At 33.7% G+C, this 23,375-nt stretch overlaps 1 protein-coding gene across 2 annotated transcripts in view; it reads right to left on the bottom strand.

Moving 5' to 3' along the window:
* Nucleotides 1-23,375, bottom strand: part of GRIK2 (glutamate ionotropic receptor kainate type subunit 2) — a 394,781-nt gene that overhangs the window by 109,030 nt on the left and 262,376 nt on the right. The gene's annotated exons all lie outside the window — the stretch shown is intronic.

The following is a 23,375-nucleotide window of genomic DNA, read 5'->3' as shown; positions in this document are numbered from 1 at the left end:
CTAAATATTAAAAAAAAAAAAGTCTATAAAAAAATAAAACTCCATTTACATTTTGTCCATTATATATTCTAAGCTGTGTGTAAGAATTCTTTCCTGTCTTCCTTGGAGATTTCTAAATTGGCAGAAGCCTGAACCTACTCAGTAAATGGAAGGACTCAGTTTTGATAAACCTTCTGCAAAATACATATATAAAGGCTGGATCTTTTTATGAAAGAAATAAAATTACTATTTTGAAGATTCTGTTTTACTTATAAAAAGTAGATACTTATTTTAATCGTTGCTATTGCTGTTGTTATTACTAAGCTATTATTTCGTAATGCGTATTTCTGGAAAAAAAATAATGAGAAAAGCAGTGTAATGCATGTGGAACACTGGCTCCTAAATTTCTTAGGTTTGTGTAGATTATAGCTTCACGGATGGTATGTCTGACAACATCATAGCATTTACACCTAGTCAGATTAAGCAGGGTTTGAGTTCTGCTGTAAAATATGTCTTTTTTTGAACAATTTGATTTTGCCTATGATTCCCAAAAGATTTTTTAATGTCCTCTGGCAAGTTAGTTTCATCGTATCTTTTCATATGGATATATTTCCTGGAGGTACATCAGAAGACAAAAATGCTACCTGTTCTGTATCTGACAGTTTCTTCTGCCTTACACTGCCATCAGTTAAGAGATACTGAATCCTGATGAATTAATTTGTAAAAGTATTGGGGAACTGCATTTTTCAGATTTGAAATATTTTTGTATTAATAGCAATGCAAGGCACAAAACAATGGAAAAATGCTGAAATGCACTCAAACTCATATTCTATCAGTTTAATGAATGCATATTCATAAATGCCTCTTGAGAAATTACCCACTTGGAAGCAATCTTTCAGAATTATGAGTAAAAATGACACTTGAGCAATTTATTAAATAGTTTAGTGAGGCTATCATTTTCAAAGCTCTTAGTTAACTGCTTATTTTATTCTGAAAAGGCTAAGACCTGAGTTCTCCATTAGCATTCAACAGGAAAGCCTGAGAAGTGCTAGGTAGCTGTAAACAAAAGATTAAAATGCATAGATGCTTTAAATGGTAGAGTAAATAGATGCAACTGTCGCAGGGTTATACAGATTAAAGACAGGTAGCATTCAGAACAGACACGTGTCCACTTGCTCAAGAAAAGCAAATGATAGCTATGCAAGTGGAAAACTGTGGTCTGTCCTTCCATGGACATTTCTAACAAGATCTGGGGTTCGGTATTAAACCCTTTGAGATGATGATGGTCATGTTAAATTCACCCGTTCTCTTGTCATCTCTCATAAAAAATAATGCATGTACTGACTGCATATTCCACATGAGTAGGTAATATTTTAAATACTATATACAGGTTTCTTTAGCATGTTAGTAACTTCAACTATTGTTCTCACTGTCCCATACATAGTACCTCTTACAGACAAAACTAAATAAAATTAATTAAAATAACAATAGATATATATATATAAGAGAGAGAAAGAGAGAGACAGAGAGAGAGAGAACAAAGCCTAATATAAAAATCACTCATGGCACAAAGCCAAAAGGATACTATCTGCATTGTGGATGTGTCCCAAAGTCCCACAGGAATACATGCTTCTTGCAGTTGGAAAAGGATAATTTTTGGAAGGGAGAAGCTTTCTGTTTGTTTGTTTCCAGAACAGATTCCTGTGTTGTCTGGGCACCTATATTTTCCTGAAGAGAAGTCTTTTGCGGTTGACAGATTTTAGTATTCTCCAAGAAGAATACTCCTGCTGGATGTTCTTTGTTAGGTATCTTTAATGTAGCTGGTAACAGACAACAAAACTTTTAACTCAGTTGTAGGGAAAGGAAACACCAGCAGGAATGCACTGGAGCACAGCAGTTATTGCTCTAAGTTTTCTTTAAATGGCTCAGATATACCTGAAATGAAAATACGACTTTCATTTACATTTACTGCAAAATTTGAAGAGGCAAGGGTTGCACATGCATATAGTTTGAAGATTCTGGTTTTACACTGTTGAAACTGTTGGCATTGTTTTATTCTATTTTAATTCTGAAGTTGTAGAGATCACTAGCAGACATGTTCTCACCTTGAGTATTATATGCAGTTCTGGGCACCACAGTATAAAAAGGACATAAAACTTAGAGTGTACAAAGTAGGGCTACAAAGGTGGTGAAGGTCCTAGAGGGTAAGACCTATGAGGAGTGGCTGAGGTCCCTTGGTTTGTTCAGCCCAGAGCAGAAGAGGTTGAGGGGAGGCCTCATGGTGGCCTGCAGCTCTCTCGTAAGGGGAGTGGAGGGTCAGGTGCTGAGCTCTGCTCTCTGGAGACAGTGACAGGACCCAAGGAAAAGGCATAAGGCTGGGACAGGGGAGGGTCAGGCTGAGTGTTAGGGAAAGGTTCTGCACCCACAGGATGGTCAGGCACTGGGATAGGCCCCCCAGGGCAGTGGTCACAGCACCGAGCATGCTTCAAGAAGTTCAAGAAGTGTTTGGACAATGCTCTCAGACACATGGTCTGATTTTTGGGTGGTCCTGTGCAGACCCAGGAGCTGTACTCAGTGATCCTTGTGAGTCCCTTTCCAACTCAGAATATTCTATGATTCTATTCCATACTTATTATGATGCCAAACTCATCTTGCCTTCATTCTACTAGTCTAGTTGTCATGTTCACAATGAAAAAATATAGCACAATTGCAGTTATGCCTAGGTAAGCTGAGAACACATATAATAGCTTAATTCTGTCACAGTTACATTTGTTCAAGTGGGGTAAAGGTACTACAAATGGCAATGGTTCTTCCCAGTTTTGAGAAGCAGAAAGAAAGTGAACAGGGCCATAATTAAGTCAAGCAGTAACCACTATCAGTACTGCATGATCATTAGACTTCTTGAGAAAATTCAAAAAAATAAATCACTTCTAATTCCTGTTGTTAAGAACCCTTCTTTATAGTATCTTAACACTCACCTAGTTACAAAATTCCACATGGTCTTAGCCAGTGCAAGATATCTCATTTCCTTACATGATGACATCAGTAAAATGAAGCAGTTAGGAAATACTGACTATTCAATTTAACTTTGCTTGTGCTATTTTTAGGTACCTTAATGAAATATTACTAGTTTTTCCTAGTTTACAATGAAACAAGAGGAAGCTGGCATCTAGTGAAATATAAACTTTCAAATGCATGTTTAAAAATTTTGTAATTTTACTCTATGTTTTAAAACTTATAACAAAACATTTTCTATTAATCGTAAAAAAAAAATAAAATCTGAATTATAAATAGGACTACTATATTGTCACAAACGTTTCTCAAAAGATTCAATCTGATTTTTAGTTTTAGAGCATAGATTATCAAAAAAAATGAAAACAAAAAATGAGGAAGAGATAAAGGCTTAAGAGATTGATTGTATTTTGTTCTTCATTTTCAAATGCAAAGTATACTTGCTTCAGAATTTCAAAGGAGATCAAAAGTCAAAATGCAAAGAACATAAAATGCTGGTTTTGTTCAAATTAATTACTTAAGAGCAGACCTGTCTGAATAAACTTAATATGTAAAGCACTTCCAGTTTACTGCACTTTCAGCCAAGTTTTGCTGCAATAATTTAATTTTCAAGTAACATTCTCCCTGGATAAATACAAACATGCTTCACTTCGGTTTACCCTTCAAAAAAAATCAACTTTCATTAAGCAATAGAGAATAAAATCATTAACTAAGGACTATTAAAGGCACTAAGCACTATTTAAGGACTACCACTATTTTTTTTTATGCTTCTTTGATTAAAGACTGACAGAATGGACCCAAATTTTACTATAACTCACTACTTTTTATCCATCCAAGTTTAACTGCTTTCTATTATGAATGAATAATTTTGCCCTGCTATAAAGTAAGTTCTTACATATATGTAATACATACATATATTATATACTTGATGGCAGAGTGGCTTTAAATTTGAGAATGAAGCAGGAAAAAGATAATGCAAAACAACATTATTGTTTTCTGTAAATGAAGCAGTCATAACATTAGACAATTCAGTAAAAATATTTTCACCTGACCACAAACTCTCTTTTCTTGATGTTCTTCAAAATAAAAACAAAATAGAACAAAAACAACAACAACAAAGAAAAAAAAATAGTGGTCAAACTATTGTGCTGATCTTTCTGACCTGAAAAAAGATGCTTAAATATTAATCAACTGAAAAGTAAAGTTTAAAACTAAATTCAAAGAAATAAACATTCCGATGGATTTTCTCAGATCAATGGGTGAAAATGCAAGCTGTATTATTGCAAGCATCAAGCAACTAAGCCATATTTTATGAAGTATTCTCAATAAAAGGAAATGATGTCACTAAAAATTTAACTAAACATATTTGCTTTATGTCATTATTTAGCATAACGTAAGACTTCATGAGACATAGCAAATTTATATCTGGATTGCCCCTAGTAATATTTTAGATTTATAGGCACTAACTTTTACTGAATCTACATAGTCAAAGATAATATATGATAAATATATGTTTAATTTATACAAAATAACTAGTTATCATAAAATATATCTTATCACATTAACTTTTATGCTTAGTTATGTGCACCAATTATTTCATGTGTGTTTTTATGGCATTTTAACTAAATGTCAAAATTACATACAATAAATAGAAAAATATTTTGTGTGTTTGTGTGTGTTTGGTTCTTTTTAATAATGACAGCAAAGTAAACAGGTAGAGACACTTTTAAAGACACTATGCATGAAGCTTTTCTGAGTTTTTGACTTAAATAGTGAAATTTATTATTGTAGAAAAAACTGCTTGAACACAGCAGTTATTTAATGTATTTTTTTAAAAAAAAGTAATAAAAAACAACTTTTTCTGAATTGAAAGTTATCTGCACCTCATTAAGAATCAGATTTTTTTTTCACATTAGTGTGTTTAATAGATTAAAACGTTAACAAAAGTATTATGTTCATTATTTTTGCAATCTGTTTTTCCCAAGAGTGAAAGCCTACCTGTTTACCACTGTCTGTCATAATTTATAAATTACTTTAATCAACAACAGTTTTCAGTCTCAACACATGCCATTATCTAGTTGAACTGCTAGACATAAGTTTGCACACCAGGAATTATTAACAGGGAAGCAGGGAAAAACTTACCTAATTGTCACTTACTACAATAAAATAAATATTCAGGTGCATATTCTGAACCAACTTAGATGACAGTTGCAGCTTTTGTTTCATAATGGTCATGAGGCCGGTAACATTCATAAAGGCCCAAATTCAAGGCCATATTTTTCACCATTGCTTCAAATACTAACTCAATAAACTCAAGATGAGAGTTTACTCTACATGGTTTCACCTTATTTAATTATCACTTCTACTTAGCTGCAATCCATGTTATCTTTGCTGTATCATACATTCAAATGGACCTTAGCTAATATCTACAGAACAGTAGATAGATATCGTAGATAGATAGGAAAGTTTCAGTTTTCACAAGCTGAACGCTGAAACAGACCTACTGTAGCACAGATGCACAAAGAATTTAAACAACAGACAATGTAAACTAGTTAATGAAATGTATAGAACATGAAACAAAGATTACACAGCATCGTCTATGAGATACATTTATTACTTGACTAAAATTGTTATAATAAGTATTAATATTATTTTTAATGGACCATACTGAATATTAACATGAGAAGTCTCTTATGCCTGTTATTTTCCACACAAATGAATGTTTTTTTGTTTGTTTGTTTTTTTCTCAACTCTACTATTCTCTGAAATAGGGAAGACATGTAAATAAATTTTCTACAAAAACATATTCTGTTTCTCACTGATACTAGTATTTTATATGAAGCTGCAAAAAAATTAAAAGTTGAAAATGATAATAGAATTGCCCACACACTATAGGGAAATTTTCTTTATAACCAGTTGCTATATACATTAATCAATACCTAAGATGCACTTTTAATCATTAAAACTTCATTTTATTTAATTCTCTGACAAGTTCTAGAGGTTATCATTTAATATATATATAGTTTTAAATCTGTTGCTTTCAAGTTGATTTAGTTGTTTTTGTGTTTGTTTTTTTGTTTGTTTGTTTGTTTTACATTCTGAAAAAGGGTAAATAGGGAAGTATAATTTATCTTCTCCACATAATTCTCTCTTCTCAACAGTTTTGTGTGTCCTTGTACTCTAGTCTGAAATGCCTTACTACTTTTAAGTAGATTTTTTTTTTTAATACAGTAAAACTTGCATTATTTTAGCCCAAATTAAGAAATACTGGGCTTTTTAATTGTAATAAAATTGCAAACATCTAAACTATGTTCATTACCTTTCTGTCATGTGGAAAATACAAATAACGTTTTGTATATAATTAAGAAGAGCTTTATATTTGAAGTGCCATGTCTATGAATAACCAGCAAACACTTCAACATCCTGAAAATGACACATTGCTCTCGTTTCTAAAAAATAAAATGCATCTGTTATTTCCCGATTTCTAAACTGCTCTAATATAACAAAAAGTTTGCAAAACACATTTGTATGTATCTCTCCAGAGATGTATCTGTGATCTCCATTTTATTTTCTTCTTGAATTAAGAATGATCCATGAAGTAAGCCTATAATGACTAGAAAAACAATACAATTTTCCTAAGCATAAAATATAAATGAATACAGAAAATAACTTGCCTATGTCCTACTATAATCATTCAACTTTTCCTATAGATAGACTGTCAAATCTACTAAATAGCAATTTAGCATTCATTCTCTTATATCCCCATCTAACACACACCTTCAAGAAGGTCTGAGTAACTCCTAGAAACTGGAGTCCTAAGGTGAAACTCAAAAGTTATTAGCAAATAAAATCAGTCAATTCGGATTTGCTGCAAATATGAGATCATCCAAAGAATATGCAGTATATTCTAGTCAAATGCTAAAAATATTTTAGTTTATTGAAGTTATATGAACGATTTGAACTCATATGGATATTTTCACCATGCTTCATCACATTAGGAAAAAAAAAAAAAAGAAGAAGAATATCATGCTTCAGGAAAATATTCATATATTTTAAATGGGAAATAAAAATATTTCAAATTTACTGATTGATATGGTTCACCTAATTCTGTCTGCAGAATGTTTGTGCTTGTATTTTTGAAGGTCTACAACACAAAATGTACTGTCAAGAAAATTACTGTCCTATACTTCACCAGATTTTGTAGTGTTCCTAAATTTTAAGAGATAAGATGCATGAGGAGCAGCTGAGGTCCCTTGGTTTGTTCAGCCCAGAGCAGAGAAGACTGAGGGGAGGCCTCATGGTGTCCTACGTTTTCCTCATGAGGGGACTTGAGCTCTGCTCTCTGGCAGCAGCAACAGGACCCAATGGAATGGCATGGAGTTGTGACAGGGATGGATGTTAGGAAAAGGTTTTTGATTGGTGGTCAGGCACTGGGAAAGGCTCCCCAGAGCAATGGGCATAGCACCAAGCCTGCTTCTTGAATAACTAGCGTTGAAGAAGCATTTGAACCATGATCTCAAACAGAGTCTGATTTTTGGGTGGTCCTGTGTAGAGCCAGGAGTTGGATTTGATTATCCTTGTGTGTCCCTTCCAACTCAGGATATTATATGATTCTCTGATAATAAATTGAACCAAATTTTGGAAATGGTGAAACATGTTCCCTGAAACTAGTTTACCAAAATACTTATCATGATGACACATCTTCAGAGATTGCATTTAGCCAGTCTTCCTAGGTCTAGGAATCTCAATATCCTATGTAGAAGACAGGAGCTACACAGGCATTGTATTAACTTGTTATTTAATAATTTAATAAAAACACAGCCAACCACTGTATCTGTAAGATTACTTTTAAGTGTTGACCATTATGATACCATATCCTGTATTTGTCTATTTCTCCAAATGTGTGTTATAAGGAAAAGTGATCAGCGAGTGTTTGACATGGTTTAATACAAATGTTTGACATTTTATTAGCCCTTGCAAAGTAGTTTATACTGCTTATACTGTTTCAGAGTTGAAAGACTAGCATGCTTGCAGTAATAAGGGATTCATATATGCTACTGATTTGAAGATCTTGTTGAGTTGGGCAAAAAAAATAAAATAAATAAAAAATTAAATGGCTATCCTGTAAATACAGATAAGAAGAGAAAATTGATAATATCCAACACTGATACTCCATTCTATTTTAATAGCATAAATTACTAAGCTAAGCAGTATTTCTCTTTAAAAGAATAAGAAAATTAAGAAGGGTACATGAGAGAATCATTTTTTTCCTCTTTTAAAACTGAACCATTTGACGTCCTCAGTACATTCAAGAGTATGATACACGTTTGATGGAAGAAGTAGAGAATTGCAGAGGACATCCTAAAGGCACATAACGAAGTATGAAATCATATTTTGCAATGCAAAAGTAGGTAGATATCTTTAAAAATGGAGTGAGTTCATTCTTAGGCTGTACAATAAAACTGGTATTTCATTTTTACATTGCAACAGCTTTCTTGACAGCAGATTAATTTAACATTGAGCATCACAGCAAAAGTTATCTAGTTTAGAGAGCATAACAATTCATTGTTGACCTTGATTATACATTAAATGTCATTCAGAATGACAGGAATAAAGTAGATATATATGATTACACTAGAGTCTTTACTAAATAGGATATGTTAATATCCTATTGAATATGATTTTTACACGTAGAATAAACCATCAAAATATTTCCAAGAGCAACATAAGGTTTCTTTCATTATTTTAAATTGTGAAAATAGAACACTCTTTGAACGAAACAAGTGATTTATAAAATACAGTAGTGGTAATATGAGGTCTTATATAGTATTTTGGTGCATTTTTTCTTCTTACAAGGCGCTCTGGTACTAAAAATCCTTGTTATCACAAATTAAGACCCAGGGGACGTTGTTTTGTCCAAAAAATAAATAAATAAAAATCAAACTTTTTTTTTTTTTACATTATATGTCTTAAGGATATCAGCAAAATCCTCAGAGACAACAAATGGAATTCTTTACCGAATAAATTTTGTCCTGAGGAAATACAAGACTATGTGAGAACCTCTCTGTAATTCAACATGGCTTTAAAATATATTTGATTTTGGAACTGTTAGCAACCTCATGCTTAAAATTTAAGACAGCTTGGTGAACTGAGATTTTCCATCTGGTGTAAAAAAAAAAAAAAAAGTAAATAGACACACTGATTTAAAGAAAATCTTCATAGTTGGATTTATAAGGCACATTAAGGTTGTTTTCTTGCAAGTCTGTGACTCCTACTGGCTTCTTGAAGAAATGTAATAGCTTTCAGATTTGGGGCTTTGATACAGCTTTATCAAAACCTACTTGAAAACTGAACTAGTTCTTTTCATAGTAATCATACTGTGAATTCATTTACATTACAGAAAATAAATAATTCTGTATTTACAGTGCTTGATTAAAGTCTCCTTAAGATACTATAAATAGGAATCCAAATAATTCTGAGAGCTTCTGTGGTTATATAGGTGAATTAGGGGAAGGGCTCAGCAGTGGCATGTAGTCATCTGCAACAGTTTAGTTGTTAGCACATTTCTGTCCAGTTTTGGCCTATGCTAACTTCACTCAGATAAAGGCCAGATGTATTTCAGTGGGAAGTGTCAGTATGCACTGTGGGTGGGATCCATGAGATGATGGAGCATTTAGTCATACGAAACACAAGACCATGTCACTTGTCCTATGGGCCAGAAAGCAAGCCTTGGACCCTAGCCCTTGAGAAGCATAGACTTTGGGACCTGTCATGCTACTATCAGAATTAGTGAGAGCTTTCACATTGATTTCTACATTGATTTTGTGATAGGAAAATAATTTGGCATCCTGTCTTATTCAGGTTGATGTTCGATTTTAAACTGTTTCATCTTCTGATTATTCTGTTACAGTTCTCAACAGTACCAATAATTGTACAAATTAGCTACTGCTAACACACAGGATGTCTTCAGGAAAAGACCATGGTTAAAGGAATTAAAATGCATGACTCATTTTTAGATTGCAAACAGCTTCAATAGAACTAAACGTGTCTACTTGTATGCTCTGAAGTCTGTGAGCAGAGGGATTCTTCTGAAATGCAGCTCAACATCCTGATGGTAGAGAAGCAGTTGAAGCTTTTTGGAGGCTTCAGCAGCCTAGAAACCTTTCTCCCACCCTCAACCAAAAAACCTGAAACTTGGATATGAACTACCTACAAAACAATTAGCTACATACTAAAAAGATACCTGTGTTTCTTTCATTGATAGCACTTTCAGTCAGGAACTCCCATTCTCACACCCTCACCAACCATGCTCCTTCATAGTACTGTGAATTTGCTGGAATTCACCCCTCAGTCCCTCTAATTTGATAAAACCTCGTTGGGGTTCAGGCAAGAATACCAGATCTTGCCTCAGCTCAGGATTTCGTCCAGCCTATGTTTTCTAGAAATTATGATTCTAGAAGTAGTATTTCAACAATGTAGGGACCAGACCCAAGATGCTGGTGGACATATGAGTAACTCATTTGTTTTCTACCAAAAATAGACTGTATTCTACTTTCTCCCTCTTTTGTTCTGAGGATTCAGCGTCACAGAGTTTCAGCTGCCTAAACACCAATGTCTCAGACTCTTCAGATTTCCCAGAATATTCAAGATATCTTTAGGGATCTGGTATATGTGGTACAGGACCCACAGTCAAGCTGTATCTTTCTGTAGAGGCAGCTAGTGCATGCTCCTGTCCCAAGCACCTGCAGTTTTTCATTCAATTTCAATACTTAGAGTCACATCCCTTTCAACACAAATTAACCTGATATGTCACTGTTAAGATTTTATTCTTAATTTGTTCCTCATATCCAGTGCTCTTCCCCTAGATGAAGACAAACCTGGAAGTGTTTTTAAGGCTTTAAATTACCATAAGTTATTCTGTGCAGTTATTTCACTGGCACCATTTGAATCTCATCTAAGTTTCATGTCAGAAAAGCTCCAAGGCCAAAATCTATACCCATCTTTCAAAACCTCAAAATTCATTTGATTTATTATGTAGAAAGTAAGCTGAAATCTGGTCCCGCCTAGACAGCTGGTGAACTATGACAGCTGAACCTGCCTATTTAAGAAATGTACTCATTTATTATTTTTTTCACTTGTCTTTGCACCTTTTAGAACTATCCTATCATCCTTATCATCCTATTTAACAATTTAAACTATTTAACTACTCCTTCTGAACTGTGAATTCTTTAAAGCAAGCACCTTGTATTTGTTATGTAACAAGATATAAGCCCGCTTGGCATTGCTCTTGGAAATCTGTATTGGGTTACAAGAAAGCCCAGCAAAGCTTTCCATACCACCCAGAAATCTCCACTGCCTTCACCTGTGGAGTCACTTAATTTCATGAAAAGTAGAGGTGCAACACCATCCTTCTTGTTTTTGACTTTTGTTTTGCACAGGCACAAACGACTGTACATTATGAAAGGATGATGAGGAAGGTGTTATGAGTACAAACAATCTTCTTTGACATGTAAGTTGGAGGCAGAGTTGGGCTTCTCACAACAAAACTGAGACCTGTAAGGAAAACTGAGACCTGTAAGGACCTATAAGGAAGACCTGTGAGGACCTAGCAACTTTATCTAATTACAGTTACATTTGAAGCAAGGTGAAAATTCCGTTAAGTCCAATAAATGAAGGGCACGCTGACCAGGTTTTTGACATGGACTACTCACTCTGATCTAACATGCCTGTTTAGAATAAGGGGAGCAAGAGAGAAAAAGTAAGAGAGAGAAGTGTGTGGAGGATAAATATGACTAATTAAAATCCTTTTTCAGATATTTTTGCAACTTGACATTATCTTTGCCATGCTCTGTGAGCACAGCAAAGCTGTGCAATATACAAAATTCTGCTAACTGCTTCCATTTTTCTTCTGGACAGGCCTCATCAGTCATAGTGTGTCAGCCACAAAAACAGAATTTTTAAGTGGTGGAATTCTTTCACAGGAACTTCTGGATCTGCATCTCACCTTTCCAATTTTCACTCCAAAATATCTATCAATAACATGAGCTAATTACTGTACTGACTGTTAGCTGAAAACTGTTACATCACCGGTGATGGTGTATCTCTGTTTCTACAAAACAAGTAAGTAAATAGCAAATGGGCATCTCATTTTGTGTAAAGCTAAAGCTATTTCTCATGGAAATGACAAGAAGTTCTTTAACGATCTGAATGCACAAAAACAATGCAACAGAGAAGGGAAAACAAGCATAAAACCTTCTTCTGCTATCTACCATTTCACTATTTACCCCATCACTAGTCTTCCAAGGAGGCACTCCTGCTCCATCCATGTAGTTGAGGAAGGAAACTGGAATGGAAAGAGGCAGTAGATCTGGGTTTGTTGGAATTATACAAATGGACCCATCAAGCTGAAATAACAATGCCTTTGTGGTTCTCAAAGCTAGAGGCTATCTCCTGTAAATCGTCAGACAAGACCTAACCTGTGACTGCAGGTACCACACAGGTGTAATGGCCACACAAAACAAAACATAACAACAAAACAAAAACAAAACAAGTATGATGAGAGTGCATAAATGCTAGAAGGATTTAAACAGGCCTATTTAATAAAAAATATTTAAACACCTCTCTGAAGTGATAAAACACTGGTTAATAAGAAACATTCTGATATTTTAAAAGTTTTATTTAAAAATAAAATCAACTTCCATTAGCTGATACTTTACTTTTTAACTCTGATGCTGAAAAATTTCCATGTTGTATATTTCTTTCCCTGCAAGAATGATACATTTGTGGCTAAAGTCAGATCTTTTTTTCTATTTAAAAAAAAATGTTCACCTTGGTTCTTAATTCTGAATTAAGCTTTACACTAAAGCAATATCACTATTAGAATTAACATGGCATGACTTCCCTAGATAATTCAGAAACTTTTGGAGGACACACTAGTGATTTAGTTTCAGCATCAAAAACAATAACTATACTTCTTTTTTCAGACTGAATGCTGGTCAAGTCTTGTGGGTGCTTCAGTGGCTCCTACTACAACGAGTTAGAATCTGAAATCTTGCATAAGCCAGGTAAACTTTTGGCTAACATCTAAAAGTTAAAAAAGGAGATAAATAATTCTCATACTTCTGCCTGCAGGATCATCTAGAGAACAATCCTTCTTATCTCTAGATATTGAATATCACAGTCAAGAAATATTCCCTAATTATTTCCTAATTTATTTTAAAAATATGTCACTGGTTCGAAGTATAACATTTAATCATCACCCAAGTCTAAAAAAAAGTCCTCCCAGGGGAAAAAAAAAAAAAAAAAAAAAAAAAAAAGGTCTATATTTGAAAGACATTTTTTTTGTTCATTTGTTTGTTTTCCAAGTTAGCTCAATTTACATATTTTCAGAATAAAATGGATAATGGTGACTGAGAGTCAGAAGAATTTGGGAAATCTGGTTTTGGCTAGATATGCAGGAGCACAACTTAATTATTTATGGTTTTGCAGTCAGAAACAGATCTTTTAAAAAAACTAAATTGTAACAGGCATTTAATACCACTCCAAATAATTTGACATTTGACTATTCAGTTACATTTAAAAGTACCTTAGGATTGCATCTGTATTATTGACATTACCCAATAATTTTTCTCTATATTTAGACAATATAAAGAAACATAAGGGTCCACTTATTTATAGAGAAGAAATGATGTTCATTTTTATATGTTTGCCTCATTTAGCATAAAAATTGTCTTTCAATCCTTACAACAATTTTTGCTCATTTTTTTTTATATGTTTAACAGAGAAAGTATAACTATGTTTCTGGGAGCACAGAAGCAAGACAAATACTAACTTTGTAAAAGCAAGACTGCTAATATATATCACTATAACCCCTACCTTTTTCTTGAGAAAGACAAGAACAAGTTGTTAAGAACAAGGTGTTCCATGTTTGTGTGAAATGGCTTGAATAAATAAAATGTCTCCTACATGAGCTTTGCTGTTCTGATTTTGGGAGGAAAACAAAAACAAAAAATTGTAAACTGTTGGTCAAATTCATCCACTGATAAATCAATCAATCTGTAAAATCAGTCACTGATGATAATGAAAAAGAATCAAAGGAATCAACTAGTTAACTTGAACACTTTCAAATTACCACTTGTATCAAATTACTAATTGTATCTTTTGACCATTCTGTGGTGCTTTCTTGGATACTTATCAACGGCATTCCTGTTCCACTACTTCTTGGTTTCTTTTTTTTTTTCTTTTTTTTTTTTTTTCTTCAAATTAGAGGACTACACTGGTTTGCAAATCGCACAAGAAAACTATTATTATGCATTATGGCAAGAGTTGCAATATCCTTCTCCCCACTAATACTATGTATGGCAGAGTAAAATCCATGCCAGAGTAAAACACATGGAAAAAAAAAATAATAGCCCTCCTACCCACCATAATTCCAAAACCAGAAGAAACAGTAGTCCTTCTCAAAAGCATAATTTTATCTTGAAAACACTTGGATTCATCTATAGAGGAACCATTCTCTTTAGGCACATTTAACAGTATCCCATGCTATAATTTGCTAAATAAATGTAGAAAACATGAAGTCTAGATCTGTGTCTTCCTTTCCTTTTCTTGTTGCATACCCCTGCCTAACCCCCCCTCCAAAAAAAAAAAAAAAAAAAGTCTTAATGAAACTGACTGATAGGATCATTATCCAATATCAGAAAAGAATGCTCAGCATGTCTTCTGGAGACTCCCTCTATACTTTTTTTAAGCAAACTACTTCACACAAGCAATCTAATATTTTCATGTACTAGATGTGCTCGTAATTAGCAAGGGCTTTTAAAATAAGGGCAAACCATTGCATGTGCTACTACAGTGTTAACACCTTTGAAAACTAAATTAAGTTATTCCTCAGATCATTTTGCACCTTTCTCAACAAGGAGTACGGGATTACTTTGCTTTGCATGCTGTTAGAGAATTCTTCACAACTCTTCAGCTACTGACTCCCCTAGCTATAGACTGTTTACCCAAGGCATTTTAAGTAAAGAAATAAAGTGGACAGGAGCTTTCTTGCCTGTAGTTAGATCCAATAACATTAGACAGACACCTTTTTTTAATAAATGTCACCGTTTGACTGCTGACATATTTCCAAAGCAAAGTCCACTGTATGTTTATAATGTTTTTACTTAGTTATGTAGTATGCAAAAAATGCCAGGAAACTGGGCATGTGAACTCAAGTATGAACTAAAATTACATTTGTGTGGAAAGAAGTGATGATACACACAGCATAATACCTTTCAGCATCTCTCAGGATGTTCTAGGGATGAAGGGAAGGCAAATCCAATTACTAAACTGTTGCAGACTGTGAAATAATGATTTAGATTAACACTGAATGGCATTCAGGCAGATGTCTAGCAAAGAATGAATGAGGCAGAATGAATCAAACAGAACAATTCTTGTCAGTCAAAACTGAATATGGAAGCAGGCCAGAAAGTAAACTCATTATTTCAGAGCCATTCACCAATGAAAACTGAGATTTTACTAGTAAAGTCGGGTTATCCATGTTAATCTTCTGAAAGAGTTCTAGCAAACAAACCTTTGCTTGTTTGCTAGAGATCTGTCAGATGTAAGATACTGTTAAGATTCAAAAAGATACATTGAATCATGATATGTTTGGGCAGTGAAATATTCAGTGGAGCAACATATAAAGGAGAAAATGGAAGGGAAAAAAAAAAAAAAAAAAAGGAAAAAAAAAAGAGAAACCATGCTATAAAATATAATATACCAACAGGACTTTTGATACAACTTTCCACCAGCACTCCTATGACCACATAAAAGGTTGTATTAGAATCTTCCATCAAAATGGATAGGAAATAAATGCATAACACCTACATGTAACAAGGCTTAAGAAGTACAATCAGAATCAGTACAGACAGAATGAGCGGTCCATCTTATTCCTGGTTTTAAACAAAGATGCTTAAGTAAATGAGAATTAAGAGATTTCTTGACTTGCTGGTAGTAACAGTTCAAATTCCTTAAGGATGAACAGAGTTATAATTCAGTTCTTTCATTCAAAATACCTAAGTTTTGGGGTAATTAGTGATGTATTGAAGAACCTTTTGATGGCTTTCAGAATAATAAGGAAAAAACAAGAGAAAGGATGGAGAGTTTCTAGGCCAAATGCAACTTTATGCAGTATAAATACACTACTATGCTCTTCAAATAAAATAAATAAATAAAGATAAAAACTAAAAAAGCTTTTTTCTGATTAGGTTAATCTACAAAATAACAATAATTAATATAAAACACACTGATGGAGCAAATGCTACGTGTTTTCCCTATGTACTTTTCCTTAACTACTGACATCACCAGACCTACTTTTCTGTTTCCTAGGGAGGCCCCACCCACATCTTAACTCTGTGAAAGACAAAGTTTGGCTAGATTTCCACCAAGAAAAAAAAAATACAGAAGAATCTAGAATTAACCAGGTATATAAATAAGCATCTTCAAAGTGCATATGGGGATTTAGCTAATGACAGTATGTATCTTCTTACATTTGATGTATAATAAGCAGTGTCCAGGATGTCAGACTGACCTACTGCCAGTATGGCAAGGCTTTAGAGTATTATTTTGCCTTTTCACCCCCTAAAATCTAGGGAGGTTATTGATGTTTCAAGAGTAAAAGATAAGATTTTTTTTCTTCTACTGCAACCTGTAACAGTATTCTAATAGATGCTATTATGTAGATTGTGAGACCTTTTGATGCTTTTGTCTCTTCTTGAAAATCAGAAGGAGGTTGAAAACATACAGAATTGATTCATGAGAATCCTAAAGGATTAAGAGTCCTTACTGAGTTTTTTATTTCTATATTAGATATTCTATAAACTGGCAATCCACCCAGATAAATCTCTTGTGGTAGAGGTAAGAGGTTGTATTGTCTTTCTGAGTGTCAAGAAGCCAAGTGAGAGACGGCAGCTTATAACTTATTGCTATACATGTCTTTCTTTTTGCCATATGTACTCATCCTCAACATTTAGACTCTATAACACAGATTGCAACCTGTGTCATAATTTCCCAAAATAATTACATAAGACAAGTTAGATGATGCCCATAAGAAAGCATTACAAATTCAGTATGTTTTGCATTCTCGATATAGAAAAAGGATGGGATGTGTGCTGACTATAGAAAATAAAACTTAAATACTATTACAGATTACAGAGTTATGGTAATACTGATCGCATAGAGCACAGTAAACTCCCATTTTATTTGAGCAATTTAAAGTTGTCATCCACATTTTGTCAAAAGTTGTAAGCAGAAATATCTGAGCATATTTGAAATATCATATGCAAGTGTTGCTTACAACATTTCCAGTGACTGCTGACCACAAAAGATGACTAAAATTTCACTGCTGTAATGCATAGTGGGATAGACTAAGTGAAAAGCATATACTTAATAATTCGCTCATTAGTGCAAAAACTATGATATAGTGTCCTCTACATATTAAGGTCAGTTACTGAAATTTTATTTAAATAACAGAAACCTTAAATTAAAACTTTTAAAGTTTGAAATAAAGTAGGAAAAATTTAGTTCAGAAAGGAAGAGCCTTTTCAGACCATTCTCACATAATATTAGGATTTTTTTTTTTTTGTACAGATACAAAAACATATCAGTCAATAAGAAGTTAGAAAACCCACAGAAGAGAGAGAGAAAAAAATGAAAAGAGATAGAGAAAAAAAAAAAAAAAAAAAAAAAAAATTGTAATACTATCACTATCACTGCCTGATTGACAAAAATCAGTGTTCTGGGGACTGACATGGGTGGTCTCTGTTCGCAATAAACACGATCTCTAATATTTTTAATTTTAGAATTTGAATTGCTTTTCAACTAGAGAAATGATATGAAAAAAAAAAAAAAAAAGCAGACTATAATGAATCTTTTGGAGGCATTAGACTAAGGGTCATAGCTAGATTTTTTTCATGTGTTCATCCTTGCCTACTTATAAAGCATTTTATCATCTAGTTTATAATATCCCCAGCTGCATTACAACTGAGACAAAAATGAATTCTGTAAGTTAGTAAGAGAAGCAGATTTCAGGGTTGCCATCTGGACTGCCCTATTGGCTGATGAATCCATTCCTGAAAACACTTCATAACATATGCTATAGCTCTCTAGGGAGGTCTCAGGAGATAAAATTCTCATAGGAAGAATGCTTGTTAAGAATAAAGGGCAAATATGCTGAGTTCCTACTTGAATAAATATCAGTATAGTAATTTAGTAACCAGAGTTCCATAGTAACTGGAAAAGGAGTTCCCTCTCATTCTACCATTAATTTCTGTCATCAAGATAGTTTTCAAGGAATACTTCAAAAATAAATCAGACAAGCTCAAGGACAGAAATCAGCTCACCAAGAAATATGAAATGAAAAAGAAGACTGATGAGATGTAAAAAGCTATGTATGCACTCCAGAAAGATACAATGCTCAGGCACCTGCTCAAGTCTGAAGAAGCAGGGTATTCCTATGTTTCTTCACAGAGAAAATATTAAAATAAACGTGTTCTCTATAACGTTTTCATAAGTGACTTGGATGTAGGACTAGGAGATATATAGAGTAAGATGATACTAAATTGGGAGGACCTGTTGGCTCTGTCTAGGATAGCTTTGCAGAGTGATCTTGACAAATTAGAGAGCTGGACAATCACCAACCATATGTAGATTAACAAGAGCAAGTAATGGATTCTGCACCTGGGAAGGGGCAGCCCTGGCTGGACAGAAAGACATCTGCCCAACAGAAAGACATCTGAGAGTTTTGGTTAATGGCAAGTTTAATATGTCTCAACAGTGTGCCCTGGCAGCCCAGAGGGCCAACTGCATCCTAGGGTGCATCAGTCATGGCATTGGTAGCCAGGTAAGTGAGCTGATTGTCCCTCTCTACTCTGCACTGGTGCGATCTTACACACACACACACACACACTTTACTGTGTGTGGTTTTGGGCACCACAGTATAAAAAGGAAATATTAGAGCATCCAAAGAAGGACTACAAAGATTGTGAAGGACTTGGAGGGCAAGACCTATGAGGAGCAGCTGAGGTCCCTTGGTTAGTTCAGCCCTGAGAAGAGGAGGTTGAGGGGAGGCCTCATGGCAGCCTGCAGCTCCCTCACGAGGGGAGCGGAGGGGCAGGCGCTGAGTTCTGCTCTCTGTGGACATCAACAGGACCTGAGGAAATGTCACAGGACAGGGGAGGGTCAGGCTTGTGTTAGGAAAAGTTTCCTCACCCACTGAGAAGGTGGTCAGACACTGGTCTGCCAGAGTTCAAGAAGGACAGTGCTCTTAGATGTATAGTTTAAATTTTGGTCGCCCTGTGCAGACCTAGAGTTAGACTCAATGATCACTGTGGGTACTTTCCAACTCAAGATATTCTGATTCTACGTTTCTGCTTTAAAAAAAAATATATATATGTTTTTTACTATATGCTTTGACAGCTGAAACTAGAATAAGGGCTTGACTTACAAGAAACAGGATAGAATAACAGAATGTCCACACATAGGGAATGCAGTACACGTAAAGGAAAACGAAGCTCCTTAAAATAACAACTTATGAGTCAATATTAGCAATTAAGGCTATGAGCACATTTTAAGCGTATTTACACAACAGATTCATTGATACACCAGACAGCTCACTACAAGAAGCATAAGAGCTCATTTAGTGGAGTGTTTCATCCAGGGTAGTTTATCTGCTTCACAGCTAATCCATAAAGGTAAAGTATTATGCTAAGGCAGGTGTCTCTCTTGCAGGTATTAAGACAGGTCACTTAAAGAGTAAACTGCATCATGACAGACAGACAGACATGTTCACAGCAAACAGACCTTACAACACAGAGATATACTTCCATGTGCAGAGAACAACTTGAATTCCAGTAAATCAGGTAGAAAGTGAATTAATAAAAAATATTTAAGTAGTTTGTCCTTCAATTTGGATTTTCAGAAAAGCTTCATGAAGACATAGGTGTTTAAAATTATACATAAGGGACTTCAAAAATCAGATTACTATCATGACGTAAGCCAGCTGACCATAATTTATTTACTCTTGAAAGTCATGAATTGGAAGATGAGTTTATCAAATTGATGTTTTTAAAGATGTGAAATTGGTTTTCATTATAGTACCTATACAGAATGGGCCGTACCCCCAGTTACTAACACATCAGATTTTGTTGAGACCAGGTAATAGGAAACAGCTGTGTCATATACACAGGCTAGTAGAAAAGATGATACAATATGTGCCTCTGAAGTTGGTATGCAAAACTGTATGAAATCAGCATATTTCTTGTGAAATGAAACAATGCAACAAACAAAGATGAATAAGAAATACTAATCAAGGTTTTTCATTATGCAGATCAGAAGATGTTGTGTACTTAACAGAACTTGAGAAAGGAGTTGGTGCATTTTACTCTAGTCTTAGTTTTCCATCTAATCAACATGTAAACTGTGAATTTAACTGGTATTCCAAGTCAAAGAATGAATCAAGATGTCAGATGACAAAAGACACTACTATGAGTGATATAAAGGCTAGCATCAGAAATACACCACTTACTGTTGCCACTTAAAGAAAAAAAAAAAAAAGGAAAAATTAAAATGCTGTATGACTTTCTCCGTTCACAGAAAAATAATAGGCTTAGTGTCAGGGACATAGTGTCAGGAACTTTTAGAAAGTAACCAGCATAACTACTTATACTCAACAATCACAACAAGCAAGATGAAGTTTTCATATGTATGGAGTAATCACAGCTATAATTCCACACCAAGAATGACAATTCAACACCATACGCAGTTCATCTCATTCAGAACACAAGATCTCCAGACAAGATCTCCACATAAATAGATGATAAATAAATAGATCATCAATTTATGGAAGTACAAGAGAAAAATGACACAGAAAAGCCTCCTAACTAATGAATAAATCTCTCTCCTTGCTCTTTGTCTTTGTGAATATGTAAAGATTCCAGTTCTTGATATCCAGTTCTCAGACTGGAAGTGAAAACCAAATGTTCTTTCAGATAAAGAAAAAAAATAATAAAGAGTTGAGATATATTACTTTTTTTTTTTTCTTTTTTCATTTATACCTGCTGTGTTACTCTACAAAAGTTCTTTCAGCAATTCTCTCAAAGATTCTCGAACCTTTTACTACTTTCTTCAGTTTTCCCTAAATAGGACCATACCAATAACTATTGGGTGAATTCCAAGTACCAAAATAGAACTATTCTTTTCTGTTTTCAATGTACCAAGCTCTTACATTCTGGCCCTGTTTGAAAGACATGGTAAAACAATAAAATCACAGTATGCTCATGAAACATTTGACACAAAAATGGGAGGTATAAATCTAAAGTAAGCATTGTACTCTGAATACTCTTGATGAGCTGTAATTACAAAACAACATATCATAAGAGACATACTAAGTATTGCATAGATACACCTTATTAGGAAACACAATAGTTATTATGAAACACTGTAGTTAAACATTCATTATGACAGGACTGTTATGAAATAAAAATCTTCTTAATAAGGCACTCTGGATGGAACCTATTAATTTAGTGGCATACAGCCCAACAGTTTCACAAAATTGGGACTGAAAAATGCATACCTGTACAGCGCCTAAATTATAATCTGTACTGAAAATACATATTCAGCACTAAGCTGCAAAATTCTCTACAGAATCACACTTTAGGCAACATTATTTTATTTTACATGACAGACAAATTGAATTTGCAAAAGGCTCTTTTACTTTTGAATACCTGCTTTTCTGTCTTTAGTATTCATCAATTGATTATGTTTTTAACTTAGATCTCTTCCCCTATATGAACTATGGTGTTAGAAAATGCTATCACATATTTAGAAAGTTGTTCCGCAATATGAAGAAAAAAAATCTATAGGTTGTCTTACACAATCCTAAATCTTTTATTTCTAAATTTGTGTCATCAATATTTGATTATACAGGTTACAAGGTATTAAAAAATCTGAAGGCTAATATAGAGTTGCGTGTAAAAAACTTTATACAAAAATAGATTCCTCTGCTCAACATAAAATGTATTTGTAATGCTTTACAATTAAGACAACGCTTCTAAGTACATGAGGTTTCTGTAGTGCTGGTCACAGAAACAGACAAGTGAAAAAAAAAAAATCAGCAATAATGGTCTAAAATGTGGTGCTTCTGTTTGAAAATAAGCATTGTTTCCAATTCTGTCAGAGAATAAGGTGGTTGAATATCTAAAAATAAATAAATATATAAATAAAAAAGGCTTCTAGAAAAATGTGTCTTTCCTACAGAATATAACAAGACACATTTTCAAAGCATAAGTAGAAACTCAGCCATAAAACTACTGGGATCCTCATGTCAAAAGCGCTGTGCATCATGCTGAAAATGTCCTTTAATGATAACAATAGGGTTAAAACTTTCAGAACATATACATAAATATTTCACATGAAGTGTTTCACAATATAATATTTGTAATTTATTCTCAACTGTAAATCCTGTGCTTTCTGATGTATCCTGTTACAAGAACACCTCAGAAATGAGTTTACTGTTTAGTATATAGCCCACTAAAATCTACTGTTCTTTCAAGAAACTTTCAACATAAGTCTGCCTCTTTAAAGCACACTTTTAAAGAAGGCACACAAACAAAATTAATCATTAAAGAATGTGTTTTAGTGTTGTCTATATTACTTCAATATTTCTTGCACTTTATGTACAGATGATCTTGCTAAATTACTTATAAAATGGTTTTTAGAAATATTACCTCTCCCTTTACTACAGGAAAGATACAACCTCTCTAAAATGAAGTAGATAGTATCAAAGAAAGATGGAGAACCCTGGTATCAACTACAGTGTAACTGAGAGAGAAAAATAAGAAGATTCTACTGTGTACCAGAGAATGAAATCATTTCAGCCTTGGGGCTGAAATGAGATTGCATTATCAAGTCAAACATTTGCTTTCAAAAATCATTGCTACAGACAAAAAAAAAAAGAAAAAAATATTAAAGGGAAGTTTGGGATAAAAAACAGTACAGTTTATATTTATTATATATAAACCATAAATACTATTATATTATATAATATATATATTTATAAAAAAAATAGTAAGAAAATTTAAAAGGGACTACTATGAAAAATCTTAAAATGATATTTGAAGAATGACATTTGCAGGAACTGCTGATTTACTGTTCTGACTGTTTTTGTTTTTTTTTTTTTTCTTTTACAGAGAGAGTCAAAGTTATGACATAATTTTATATTTATGTGAGTATCTGGAGTCAGTTCCAGTTACTTAACAATGAAAAGGTAAATATAAAAGGATTTTTTGACAAGAGACTTTTTCCTACTTGCCTGTGTTGAAGAAAATAGATAAAAAGTGATGTAA

The sequence above is a fragment of the Aythya fuligula genome, chromosome 3, assembly GCF_009819795.1.
Source record: "Aythya fuligula isolate bAytFul2 chromosome 3, bAytFul2.pri, whole genome shotgun sequence".
NCBI lineage: Eukaryota > Metazoa > Chordata > Aves > Anseriformes > Anatidae > Aythya > Aythya fuligula.
The sequence above is the reverse complement of the archived record's forward strand: the minus strand, read 5'-3'. Positions and strand labels throughout refer to the sequence as shown.